Genomic DNA, 13,625 nt, shown 5'->3' with positions numbered 1-13,625 from the left:
TTAAAAAATTCTACTGTAGCAACCAAAGCATTTTTCCATGATCTGTTCTGTACAGCATTTGAAGTTATTTCACCAAATTTGTTTTATCTGGGTTTTGTTTTTGTTTTTTGGTACTAGGGGCATTCTACCACTGAGATACAACCCCAACCCTTTAAAATTTTTTTTTAGTAAATTGTGAGGCAGGGTCTTGCTAAACTGCCCAGTCTGGCCTTGAACTTAGGATCCTCCTGCCTCAGCCTCCCAAATCACCGTGATTACAGGTGAGCACAACCACATCTAGCTATTTAATCAAATCTTTAATGCATAGATGTTTTAACTTAAGCAAGGACTAGAGAACAGGAAAGACAGATTCTTTCCCTTTCTCCATTCCCCATAAAACCCAGTCCAGTCCTACCTGTACTAGCTGTCAGGGCATCTGAAAAACAGTGTAACCTGAATTTATAAGACTTAAAGTGTGTTTCGTTAGTTTGTGATGATCAGAGAGGACAGGTAAAGGCATGATCATTTGCAGAGTAAATGATACTGCTTAACACAAAGTCTTCTCAATTTTGAATTCTATGGTGTAACAATGCAGACATTCTGCCTCCTCCTTCTTGACCAGCCAATCGCAAACTCCTGCTCAATGTTCCACAGTCAAAGATTCCCACTTCCCTAAGTGGAGATTTTGGTGGTCTACAAGTAAAACAAGAAAAAAAATATTAATATACAAAGATGAGATGGTTCAGACAGAATACAGGCTGGGAGTACAGTTCAGTAGTAGAGCACAAACTTAGCATGTGTGAGAGCCTGGGTTTAATCCTCAGCACACACACACACACACACACACACACACAAAAAAAAAAAAGATAACAAAAGAAATAAAAATCACAGAAGCTAAGTCTTTCACAATTATTTGAGAAATAGTTGACAAATTGTTATGGAAATGGTTAAATGTTTTATACTTCTAACTTCAAGAAAGTGAAACAATGTTAACTTTACTCCACCTCCAGTTGACAAGAACACCTGTAATATATTACACTCCTAAGAGTGCTTTATGGCTAGGCTTCCTGTTGCCATGTCCTGAGCTGCTTTCCTCCACCATAATCTTCTACCATGATGTTCTGCCTCATCTCTGGCCCCAAGGAATGGAATCAGCCATCCATGGACTAAGACCTCTAAAACCTACATCATCATCATTGTAAAGAGGCAAGCTTGTCACCACACCCATCCAGTGCATAATTAAACTGTGGATTCTCTGCAAACACAGCTGCAATTGGCTTTTGTCTTCTGCAAAAGATTCACACAGTGAAAAGGTGTTTGATGGTGGAAGTCTCTAATCTCACTTATCAATGTTGTATTTTCAAGTCCACAGAGGTGCTAAAGGAAACAAAAAGAGCCTGTTTTTAGAGGAGATGGTAAAACTGAAGATGGAAAAAGAGCTGGAGTATAACTTTCGTAATTAATGCCAAGGAGAACAACCAGATCCTTCATGAAATATTTGTTGGTATTAAATTCAGATAAGACTAGAAAATTTGAAATCAGATATAAATGTCAACTATCATGATTTTATAGACAGCAAAACTATGAAACAGAAAAACATTTATTTAATGAACATTGATTGACCAGGTACTGTTAAAAAAAAGAGTGCTTTACATTTTCTAGATTGCTTTCATATTCATTATTTCATTTGCATTTCACAATATAAGATATCTCATTTAAGCCAAACAATTGCTCTATAGATGAAAATAAAGAAATTATGTAATTCCTTCCTTTCCAGCCAGCAATATTGGCAATGCTGTTTCTGCAAAAACACAAAAATCTAAGAGTACCAAGTTTCTACCTGTGATTTTCCCCCTCAATATTATGAAAAATTTCAAAGATATAAAATTATACAGTGAGTTCCTCATGTGCCCACCCATTGGGTTTTTCAATTAACATTTTATTATATTTGCTTTATTATGTCTAGTTATCCTTCCTTCTGTCAGTTCCTCTCATATTTTGATGTATTTCAAATTAAAAGCCCCGCATGGTGACAAACACCTGTAATCCCAGCAGTTTGGGAGGCTGAGGAAGAAGGATCCTGAGTTCAAAGCCAGCCTCAAAAATTTAACGAAGCCCTAAGCAACTCAGCAAGACTGTGTCTCTAATTAAATATAAAAAAGGGCTGGGGATGTGGCTCGGTGGTAAAGTGCCCCTGGTTCAATCTCTGGTACACACACACACACACAGACACACACACACACACACACACACACACACACACACACAAATTCCAACAACAAAAAACAAAAACAAAGCAAATAACATGTTTGGCATGGATATCATTATCTAAATATTTATTTATACAGAACTGGGTTTAACTCAAGGGCACTCTTAATACTGAGCTACATCCCCAACTGTTTTTACTTTTTTATTTTGAAACAGGGTCTCAATAAATTGCTGAGGCTAGCCTCAAACTTGCTATCATCCATCTTCAGTCCCCCTAATCACAGGGATCACAGGCATGCACTACCACACCTGGCTAACATTCAATGTTTTAAATATTGAATTTTAATGCTTTTTTAAAAAGTAATCTGATTTTTAAATTGGCAGTTAGCATTGTTTTCCCCCCAATTTCAAAGGACGATTTACCTTTTTTTTTTTTTTTGTGGCATTGATTGAACCACATCTGTAGACCTTTTTATTTTGAAATGATCTCGCTAAGTTGCCAAGGCTGGCTTTGAACTTGCAATCCTCTTGCCTCAGCCTCCTGACTCACTGGGATTACAGTCCTGTACTTCCATTCCCAGCTTTTGCTGTTTGCTTTATGCCCTGTAGAAGGCAACTTGCTAGTATCTTTCAAAATTACAACTGCATATTTGTTCTTTGGGAACCCAGGACTTGGCACATGTCAGATAAGTGCTCTATCACTGAGTTACAGCCCCAGCCCTGCATATTTCTTAAAAACAACAATCAACAACAACAAAAGACTTTCATGGGCTGAGGATGTAGTTCAAAGGCAGACTGTTTGCCTAACATGTCTAAGACCCTGAGTTCAATCCCCAGCACTGAAAAAATAAATAAATAAAAAAGTTCAACTTTGGAACTTATTTTGTAGAAAAGCTACAAAGACAGTACAAAGAATTCCTGTATATGCTTCACCTAGTTTCCCCTAAGATTAATATCTTACATAACTATGAGACATCTGTCACAATAAGGTTTAACATTGGTGCGATACGACTCACTCTACTACAGACTTCATTTGGATTTCACCAATTTTTCTAATGTCTTCTTTTTAAAAGAATAAACTGTCTACTTTAGAATAATTATAGATTTTCAGAAAAGCTGCAGATAGAATAGAGTTTGCAGATACCCCTAATTCGTTTTCTTCTGACATTAACCAATAGTGATGTACTACATATTACCACAGGACATTTGTCAAAACTAAGAAACCAGCAGAGGTACCTTATTATTTATTTATTTATTTATTTTTTTAGAGGGAGAGAGAGGACGTTTTTTAATATTTATTTTTCAGTATTTGGCGGACACAGCATCTTTGTTTGTATGTGGTGCTGAGGATCGAACCCGGGCCGCACGCATGCCAGGCGAGCTCGATACCGCTTGAGCCACATCCCCAGCCCAAGAGGTACCTTATTAACTGAACTCCAGTCTTAGTCTTTTTTATCTCTAGGAGCCAATCCAAAATACCACATTACATTTAGCTATCACATCTCCTTAGTCTTCACAGGCCTGTGAGTTACTATGTTTCCTTAGTCTTTTTTTTTTTTTTTTTTTAAATATTTATTTTTTAGTTCTCGGCGGACACAACATCTTTGTTGGTATGTGGTGCTGAGGATCGAACCCGGGCCGCACGCATGCCAGGCCAGCGCGCTACCGCTTGAGCCACATCCCCAGCCCCTTCCTTGGTCTTAATAATCCTAACATATTTTGAAGAGTCAGGAATTTTATAGAATGTTCCTCATTTTGAGGTTGTTGATATTTCCTCTGCATACTCCTTTAGTATAATTCCACTAATAAGAATTTATCTTACAGGTTCTCACATGTGTAAAGTGAGGGAAATATAAAGCTACTCACAAGCACTTTTGTTAACAGTAGAGCTCACAAATAACCTAATGTTCTTCATAGATGAAACTGGATAAATTAATTATGTCATACATATATATACACATATGTAAAATGGAATACTTTCCCAAAAGTAAGGTTTCCTTATAGCTTTAAAAAAACACAAGCCAGGCACAATGGCACACACCTGTTCCCAGTGATTCAGGAGGCTGAGGCAGGAGGATCACATGATCAAGGCTAGTCTCTGCAATTTAGTGAGACCCTCAGCAACTTAACAAGACTGTCTCAAAAACAAAAATATAAAAAAACAAATAACAACAACAACAAAAAAACCCCAAGGGATATAACTCAGTGATAAAGCACCCTTTCGTCTAATCTCCAGGTTACAACCCACTCCCCAAAAAACAAAAAAACAAAAACTTGGGAATGTAGCTTAGTGGTGCCAATCCCCAGCAACACACACACACACACACACACACACAAAGTACATATTTGTGGATACCATGTAATGTCTCAATATATATAAACATTGTATAATGTTCAAATCAGAATAAACATATCTATCTCATCTATAAATATATAAACATTCTAAGATACTGCCAAACTGTTGATAACAAGTGGCTGTACCATTTTACATTTTCTCCAACAACCCAAAAGGATTCTCACTTTTCTACCCCTGGCCAGTGCTTGTTATGGTCTTCTTCATTATGGCAATTTGATTAGTGGACCTAAAAATGGTATCTCACCATGGTTTTATTTACAAATCTCTAATGAATAATGATGTTGTACCACATTTCTCATGCTTAGGTAATCATATGGAATATTTATGCTGTATCAAAGAAGCCAGACACTAAAGACCACACGTTATGTGATTCCACTTAAATAAAATATCCAGAGGGCTGGGGTTGTGGCTCAGAGGCAGAGCGCTTGCCTAGCATGTGTGAGGCACTGTGTTCGATTCTCAGCACCATGTATCAATCAATAAACAAAGGTCCACTGACAACTTAAAAAAAAAATATCCAGAATAGCAAAGTATATAGAGACGAAAGCAAATTAGTAAACTGGACACAGTGGTGCATGCCAATAATCCCAGACTTGGGAGGCTGAGGCAGAAGGATCCTGAACTTGAGGCCAGCCTCATCAATTTAGTGAGACCCTCAGCAACTTAGTGAGACCCTGACTCAAAATAAAAAGGGCTGGAAATGTCACTCAGTAATTAGTGCCCCAAAGTTCAATCCCTAGTGCCAAAACATAAATTAAAATTAAAAGAAAGCATATTAGTGGTTGCCACAGCTGGAAGAAAGGGGAAATTGGCAGTTAACTGCTAACGGGTATGAGGTTTCTTTCTGGAGTGATGAAAGGCTGTATAACTTTGTGGATATATTAAAACCTTTAAATTGTAACACCTTTTAAAAGGCTAAATTTTGTTATATGAATATTTTAATGAAGCTGTTATTATTTTAAAAAAGACAAAAATATTTGGAATTCAAATGCCAAAGGTCTAATTTCCTGAGTTTTTAAAAACCAATAAGAAAGGGCTGGGGTTGTGACTCAGTGGTAGAGTGCTTGCTTAGCATGAACAAGGCACTGGGTTCGATCCTCAGCACCACATAAATGTAAAATGAAGATATTATGTCCAGGGGCTGGGGATATGGCTCAAGTAGTAGCGTGCGTCTGGCATGTGAGAGGCACTGGGTTAGATCCTCAGCACCACATAAAAATAAAATAAAGATATTGTGTCCACCTAAAGCTAAAAAATAAATATAAAAAAAATTATGTCCACCTAAAACTAAGAAATAAACATTAAAAAATATTAAAATTCTCTCTCTCTCTTAAAAAAATCCATTAAAAAAAGGAGAAAAGACATTAAAAGAAGGTTGAGAAAAAGAAAAATTAAAAGTGATTTTAAATATGTGAAGACACTCAACCTTATAGTAAGGAAGAGGCAAATTTAAAACAAGGTAACAGGGCTAAGTACAGCTCTGTGGGAAAGTATTTGTTCCACATGTTCAAAGCTCTAGGTTCAATCCCCAGCACCACAAAGTGAAAAACAAAAAAGATAACAACAGCAAAAAACCCACACAAACACAAAAAAGCCAAGATAACACTTTGGCAAAGTGGAAAAAAAAATAAGAAAATTATCACTGTATTCATGAGAATGTGGAGAAACATTCTATACTGTTATTGTAAAACTCTTGGAAGAGATATAAATACAATAAATGTCATATACATACTTTGCCTTAACAATTCCACTTATGATATTGCATGTATTCTCACATGTGCAAAAAGTATATAAAGGATACTCACTGCAGAATTGTCCATAAATACAGAACTATAAAAACAGTCTAAGAGCTCATCAGTAGAGAACTGACATAAGAAAATTTTAGTGTAATCACACAATATGTTATTAAAAAGAATCAGACAACAGCCAGGTTTGGTGCAGACCTATATCTCAAGCTACTCAAGAGGCTGAGGCAGGAGGCCTGTTCCAGGACAGTTCTGCAACTTGGTGAGACCCTGTCTCAAAATAAAAAATAAAAAGGGCTGGAAATGTAGCTCAGTGATAAAGCACCTCTGGGGTCAGTCCCAAGTACAGAAGGGAAAAAAAAAACATATCCGGGGATGTAACTTAAAAGTAGAACACTTCTGATCTGGATCCCCATACTGCAAAACAAAACAAGAACTGAACAGATGTATGTGTACTGTGGTTCAAATATCAACGTACATTGTGAAATGAAAAAAAAAAATCGTAGTACTTTGCTTATAACATGCTATTCTTGGTCTTAAAGGGGACAGAGAATAGGGGTGTATACATGGGTACGAACGTTTACTGCCACAGAAGTGATTTGTGACTAGGGAAACAGTGGGTCTGGAAAGAAGACTTACCTTTCACTGTAGTATTTTAATTTTAATGTGTGCTAGTACCACTTACCTTTGTAGTATTTTAATTTTAATGTGTGCTAGTACCACTTATTACAGATTCTGTATTGAAAGCATATACAAACACTTAACTGTAAAGACCCTGTATTTGAAAGATGAAAGTTCTCTAGGTAGTCTCTTTTTGGCAAATTTACAAAAACAGTCTCCTTAGCAAGAGAACGTAAAGGGGCTGGTGATGGAAGAGTTAAGCCCTGACCGCTCCCTGAAGTTTTCATCCTGGTTCTGTCTGGCTGTGCAACTATATAGTTTGCAGAATGCTTTTTAATGCTCGCAAAGCGGTTAGAAGAGAATGAATGACGATCATGAATGTAAATACACACACCGATTACACACACACACAACTTCACGAGTACCCTCCGTGTGGATAAGCCCTTTCTACGCATTTACTCATGTAATGCTCATACGAGCCTGTGAAGAATTGCCCATCTTGGAGATGAAACTGGCTGAGATTTAACGAAATTGTCACAGCCAGCGGTCAACTAACATGAGTTTGTAATGTGCTGGATTTCCTGTCAAACCACAAGTGAGAGGAGACGGCACATTAGCCCTGTACTGCCTCGGAGGGAAAAGACATCCTTCGGGCACACGCCTAGCCGCCGGCCTCCAGGACGCGAAACTCCCGCTTCCGGGGACCCGCCTGCCGCGAGACGCACATCCCCCGGGACCTGCTTCCCGGCATCCTACCCGCGCGACCGCTCACTTCCGGTACTAAGTAGGCCCAAGCACAAGCATCACCTCGTCGGCATCCTGTTCCTTGGATAAGCTCTCCGCCAGAATTCCCAGCCCTACACCCCTGTCCAACGCGTCGGGGCCCTCTCTCAATACAGTCGTCTTACCGGCCCTGCGCCCCCCCGCCCCGTGGGCCCCAGGGCCCCTCGCGGATGACCGCCCTCACCTCTTCTCTCTTCGCCTGCCGCGGCCTTTTACAAACACGGCCAAACTGTTCGCTTGTAACGGCGGTCGTTATTGGTCAGAGCCGCCCACGCGCGGCAAATGCCCACCCACTTCAGCTCGCTTCGTCTTATGGGAATTGTAGTTTTCTACTCCTGGAGAGCTCTGAGAATTTCCGGCAGGATCCCGTGCCGCTTAGGTTCTGTCGCTGAATTTAACCCTACTGGTGTGGAAGGCACCAAAGCAACTCCAGGGAAAACCGTTACTTCAGACCCGCAAAAATCATGTTTCTGTGTATAGTTTCACTGGAAATTGATGCAAAAGTCGCCTGAGATTTTTCTACTCTAGCGGATGTCGTTAGTGATTTTTGTTTAGAGATCTTGCCCACCAAAGTGCTTGTTTCTATCTCTTGTATGTTTATGGTAAGTTATCCTTTCCTCCCTGAATTAGTTTGACCTATTGAACGTTTTCCCTTACAATGAGCCGAAATTGGCCTCCTGTAATCCTAGTTCCAGTCTTGGAATCACACAGAATAAACCCAAAATCTTTGAACATGATTGGAGATAGCTTCCCAATACAATGTATCTCAAAGTGAGGACTCTTAGAAAACCCTGTGATGAGAGCTGGGCACAATGGCTCACGCCTTGATCCCAGCAGCTCGGGAGGCTGACACAGGAGGATCAGGAGTTCAAAGCCAACCTCAGCAATGGCCAGGTGCTAAGCAAGACCCTGTCTCTAAATAAAATACAAAATAGGGCTGGGGATGTGGCTCAGTGGTTGAGTGTCTCTGAGTTCAATCCCTGGAACACCCGCCCCTCCACCCAAAAAAAAAAAAAAAAAAAAGAAAGAAAGAAAGAAAAAACTGTCTTTAAAAAAAAAAAAAAACCCTGTGATGAGATTTTCTGCACCCCTCGCCCTAGTCTAGCTGCTTCCTTCTAGTGGCGCTGTGGGCAGGTTCTTTATCACTGAGGAAAAAAAATTTTTTTTGGTGGGTTACTGAGGATTGAACTCAGGGGTCACTTAACCATCAAATCAAAGTCATGGTGATGCACATTTGCCAACCTGTGGCTCTGGAGGCTGAGACAGGAGGATTGAGAGTTCAAAGCCAGCTTCAGCAACTTAGCAAGGCCCTATGCAACTCAGTGAGACCTCTAAAACACAAAAAAGGGGTGGGGGATGTGGCTCAGTGGTTAAGGTCCCCTGGGTTTTATTATGCTTTTCTTTTCTTTTTGGTACTGGGGATTGAACTCAGGGGCACTTGACTACTGAGTCACATCCCTAGCCCTGGGCAAACCAGGATCTGAAACATGTAATAATGGCTGTTCTGTGCTTAGCAATGTTATATGCTTTATGTCTCATAAATAACGTATTGTTAAGCCTTATAACAACCAGAATTTTTTTTTTCTATTCTGAAGTGCACTTTTCTCACATTTTAGCATGTTTGCTATCAGTGTGACAACCAGAATTTTTGTAATATATTCTCTGGGGCAGGGTTGTGGCTCAGTGGTAGAGCGCTTGCCTTGCATGAGTGAGGCACTGGGTTTGATCCTCAGCACCACATAAAAAAATAAATAAAATATTGTGTCCATCTACAACTAAAAAAATATTTAAAACAAAAAAGGGCTGGGGATGTGGTTCAGTGCTTAAGTGCCCCTGGATTCAATCCCGGGTACCAAAAAAAGAAAAGAAATTGTTATATACTTTATACCACGTTATTTACACAAGTGTAAATTGGATCACAACAGATTTTTGTTATTGATTTCTAACCTAATTTCTTTATGGTCAGAAAACATAAGTTATTTTTTTTCTTTCCTTTTGAAACTTTGCTTTATTTTTCTGTTAACTGATTGAATGATAGCTTCTGATGCTTAAAGTCTTCTTTCCTTCCTTTTTTGGTGGTACTGGAGATTGAACCCAGGGGCCCTCAACCACTGAGCTACATCCTCAGTTATTTTTTTCCCCATATTTTTTATTGGTGTATTATAGTTGTAGAGAATGGTGGGATTGGCTGTTAAATATTCATACATGCACACAACATTTGACCAGTATTATCCCCCAGTTTTTCCCCTGCCCCTTCCTTTTCCCTTGCCTCTATTTTGATCTCCCTTAGATTTTCATGAGATCCCCCCATTATTTTCCTTTTTCCTCTATAGATTCCACATGAGAAAAAAATAAGACCCTTGACTATCTCAGTTTAGCTTATTTAACATAATATCCTCAAGTCCCATCTATTTTCCTATAAATGACAATTTCATTTTTCTTTGTTAAATAAAAGTTCATTGTGTATATGTACCATATTTTCTTTATACATTCATCTAATAATGGAAACCTAGGCTGGTTCTATAGTTGACGGCTATTGTGAATTGTGCTGCTATAAACATGGGTATACATGTATTTCTACGATTACTTAATTCCTTAGGATAAAGACTGAGAAATGGTATAACTGGGTCATATAGTTGTTCCACGTCTAGTCTTTTGAGCAACCTCCACTCTGATTTCTGTAGTGGTTGTACTAATTTACAATTCCACTAATAGTGTATGTTCCTTTTTCTCCACATCCTAACATTATTGTTTGTATTCTTTTATTTAATAATTTTTTAATATTTCTTAGTTTTAGATGGACACAATATCTTTATTTTATTTTTATGTGGTGCTGAGGATCAAACCCAGTGCCTCATGCATGCCAGGCAAGCATGCAACCACTTAAGCCACATCCTGAGCCCCTATTGTTTGTATTCTTAAAGACTGCCGTTCTGATTGGTACGAGATGAAACCGCAGGGTATTTTTTATTTTAATTTCCCCAATTTCTAATGATGTTGGACATTTTTCATGTTTGTTGATTATTTGTATTTCTTCTTTTGAGAAGTGTCTGTTTAAGCTCTTTCTACATTCTTGATTTAATCCTGTCAGAAGAGTAGCTAATAAAGATTTTCTCCCATTCTGTAGGTTCTCTTTTCACATTCTTGTTTTCTTTGCTGTGTAGAGCTTTTAAACATTTTTGGGGTTTTTTTTTTTTGGTATTAGTGATTAAACCCAGTTTTTTTTTTTTTCCTTGGCCGGGGGATACCAGGGATTGCTTAACCATTGAACCACATCTCCAGCCCCTTTTAAAGTATTTAGACAGGGTCTTGCTAAGTTGCTTAGGGCCTCACTATGTGCTGTCTTAATTCTCTGCTTCTCTATGGAACAGATAATACTATTTCCATTTTGCAAATGAGAAAATTAAAGGAGAGTCTATCTCCCCATTGGTTTGTCTCCATACTTAGAATATGCTTTGTGTGTGTGTGTGTGTGGTGCTGGGGATTGAACCCAGGGCTTTGTGCATGCTAGGCAAGCACTCTACCAACTGAGCGATTTCCTCAGCCCCCAGCATATTTGATTCATCAGTTTAGTATTACCTTTCTATTAATATTCGCATCTTAATTCACAGACCCTTGTCAATAGAACTCTTTTTTTTAAATTGAATCCCATTTCAGAGTTTCCCTTATTATGACCAGTACATGTTTTTTTTTACATCTTCCATACTGCTATAAAAATGTTCCATTATCTAACTCTACACAGTTCAACCTAATAACAAGGTCTACGCCTCTGACCATCAGTGTAGACTGGCTGCCAAGTGGTTTCAAAGCCATCATCCTAGCACTTCCCTTTATCCATTCCTGTGCTGAATCCCATCTCTAGACACTCCATCATACTTTCTTTTTTCCCCATACTGGCCCTACCACTGAACTATATACATCCACAGTTTTTTTTTTTTTTTTTCATTTTGAGAGAGGGTCTTGTCAAGTTGCCCAAGCTGGCCTTGAACTTATCATCCTATCTTAGCCTCCTCAGTGCTTAGGATTATAGGTGTGTACCACCACCATGGCTAATTGATACAAATTTTTGGAGGCAATATCCTATTGACCCCTCGTTTTCAATGTTGCTGTTGAGAATCAAAGTCCAGTATTATTCTGTCCTTTTTCCATTTCACAACTTTTAGAATGTTCCAAAATTTCTTTTTTTTTTTTTACTATTTATTTATTTTTTTAGTTCTCGGCGGACACAACATCTTTGTTGGTATGTGGTGCTGAGGATCGAACCCGGGCCGCATGCATGCCAGGCGAGCGCGCTACCGCGCTACCGCTTGAGCCACATCCCCAGCCCCTCCAAAATTTCTTAGTGGTACAGGTTTTTAATTCAATAATAGCTTTGTTATGATCCCCAAACCTATCATTTCATCAGGAAAAAATTTCAAATTCCACTCACAATCTCAAGTTCTCTTCCTGGAGTCTGATTAGTTGTATACTGTCTCCTAAATTGGTCCAACTTTTTTTTCCCTTTGCTTTTTTCTCCATTTTTTAAAAAAACTGGTGATTATATCTGTACATAATAGTGGGATTTGTGGTTGCATATTCATACATGCACACAACAATGATTTGCTCAATACCACCCCCCAGTATTTCCCCTTTCCCTCTCCTCTCTCTTCTGATCCCTTTCCTCTGTTCTACTTATCTCTTAGATATTTTCATGAGATTTCCCCCTCCTCCACCTTTCTTATCCTTTTCCTTTAGTTTCCACATATGAGAGAAAACATAAGACTCTTGACCTCCTGAGTTTGGCTAATTTCACTTAACATAATAACCTCAAAAGAATTGGAATGCTTTACAAATTTGCCTGTCATTCTTGTGCAGGGACCATACTAATTTCTGTGCTTTTCCAATGTTAGTATGTGCTGCCAAAGCAAGTACTTCTCTTTGCTTTTGATTTCTATTCAAAGATTTTTTTTTAAGCTGTATTTGGATAGTATGCCTTTATTTTATTTATTTTTATGTGGTGCTGAGGATCAAGGCAAATGCTTTGCCCCAGCCCATTTCCTTGTCTTTTAGTATTTCTGACTGGCACAATTCAAAGTAGGGTGACTAATGGCCAATTTTTGTTTTTGTTTTGGTGGAGTTTCAAATGTCAGTGCCTACCTTTTGGTAGTCATTCAGTTTTTTTCACAGAAGGATTCTCCAACATCTTGCCTGGTGGATATATATATTCTAGAGCTGAAGAAAGATAAGATGCTAGGGAATATGAATTTATACAGTAAATGTTCCTTTTCTGTACAGCATGGCCGAGTAAGGAAGTATACTGTTTCCTTTTTTCAGTTGAATTCTTATCAGAGTAACATTAGCCTCCCATTTCAGAAATCATTATTACTGGTCAATCTTGGTAAAAATCTCAGTTCCAAATCCAGTGCTGAAGATGACTGAATAAAACAGAAATTTTTAATAACTCAAGGGTACTCACTCAAGGTAATCCACTATAAATATTTATAGACTTTATATTTTATATTTGGTTAATTCCTTATATGATATCTATGTGAATTAAAGTCTCCAAATGAAAGGAGAAAAATCCTATTCAAATGGAACATACTCAATCATTTTATTAAAGCTTTTAAATTAAAATTCAGAGTTTTGGAGTTATGGTCTTTAAATCCTAAACAGCAGTTAAAATGGAGTGGATGAAATAAGATGTAATAGGAATAACCCACTATAAAGGCATAAATGTATCTAAAAATCATTTAAGAGGTTTGCTTTTTTAGTTTCTATAAATACATTTTTTAAAAATATTTATTTTTTAGTTGCGGTTGGACCCAATACCTTTATTTATTTTTATGTGGTGCTGAGGATCGAACCCAGGGCCTCACACGCACCAAGTGAGCGCTCTACTGAGCCACAACCCCAGCCCCAAACACTTTTTTTCCCTAATTCACTTAGTGAATTTA

General features: G+C 38.3%; 1 protein-coding gene and 1 pseudogene across 11 annotated transcripts in view; both read right to left on the bottom strand.

Moving 5' to 3' along the window:
* Window positions 1–7,966, bottom strand: part of C12H2orf42 (chromosome 12 C2orf42 homolog) — a 34,315-nt gene extending 26,349 nt beyond the window's left edge. For 6 of the 11 annotated variants that reach the window (XM_078029055.1, XM_078029062.1, XM_078029061.1 and 3 more), the window contains exons 1-2: window positions 7,877–7,966; window positions 395–672 (exon numbers count right to left, since the gene is read on the bottom strand). The gene's annotated coding sequence lies outside the window, so the exon portion shown is untranslated. The other 5 variants (XM_005322117.4, XM_078029057.1, XM_078029056.1 and 2 more) reach the window with 5 other exon arrangements.
* A 4,535-nt stretch (window positions 7,967–12,501) lies between these two features.
* LOC120885146 (U6 spliceosomal RNA) lies at window positions 12,502–12,600 on the bottom strand (annotated as a pseudogene).
* Window positions 12,601–13,625: the final 1,025 nt, after the last annotated feature.

Source organism: Ictidomys tridecemlineatus, chromosome 12, assembly GCF_052094955.1.
Source record: "Ictidomys tridecemlineatus isolate mIctTri1 chromosome 12, mIctTri1.hap1, whole genome shotgun sequence".
Lineage (NCBI taxonomy): Eukaryota > Metazoa > Chordata > Mammalia > Rodentia > Sciuridae > Ictidomys > Ictidomys tridecemlineatus.
This window is presented reverse-complemented; position numbering and strand designations above follow the sequence as displayed.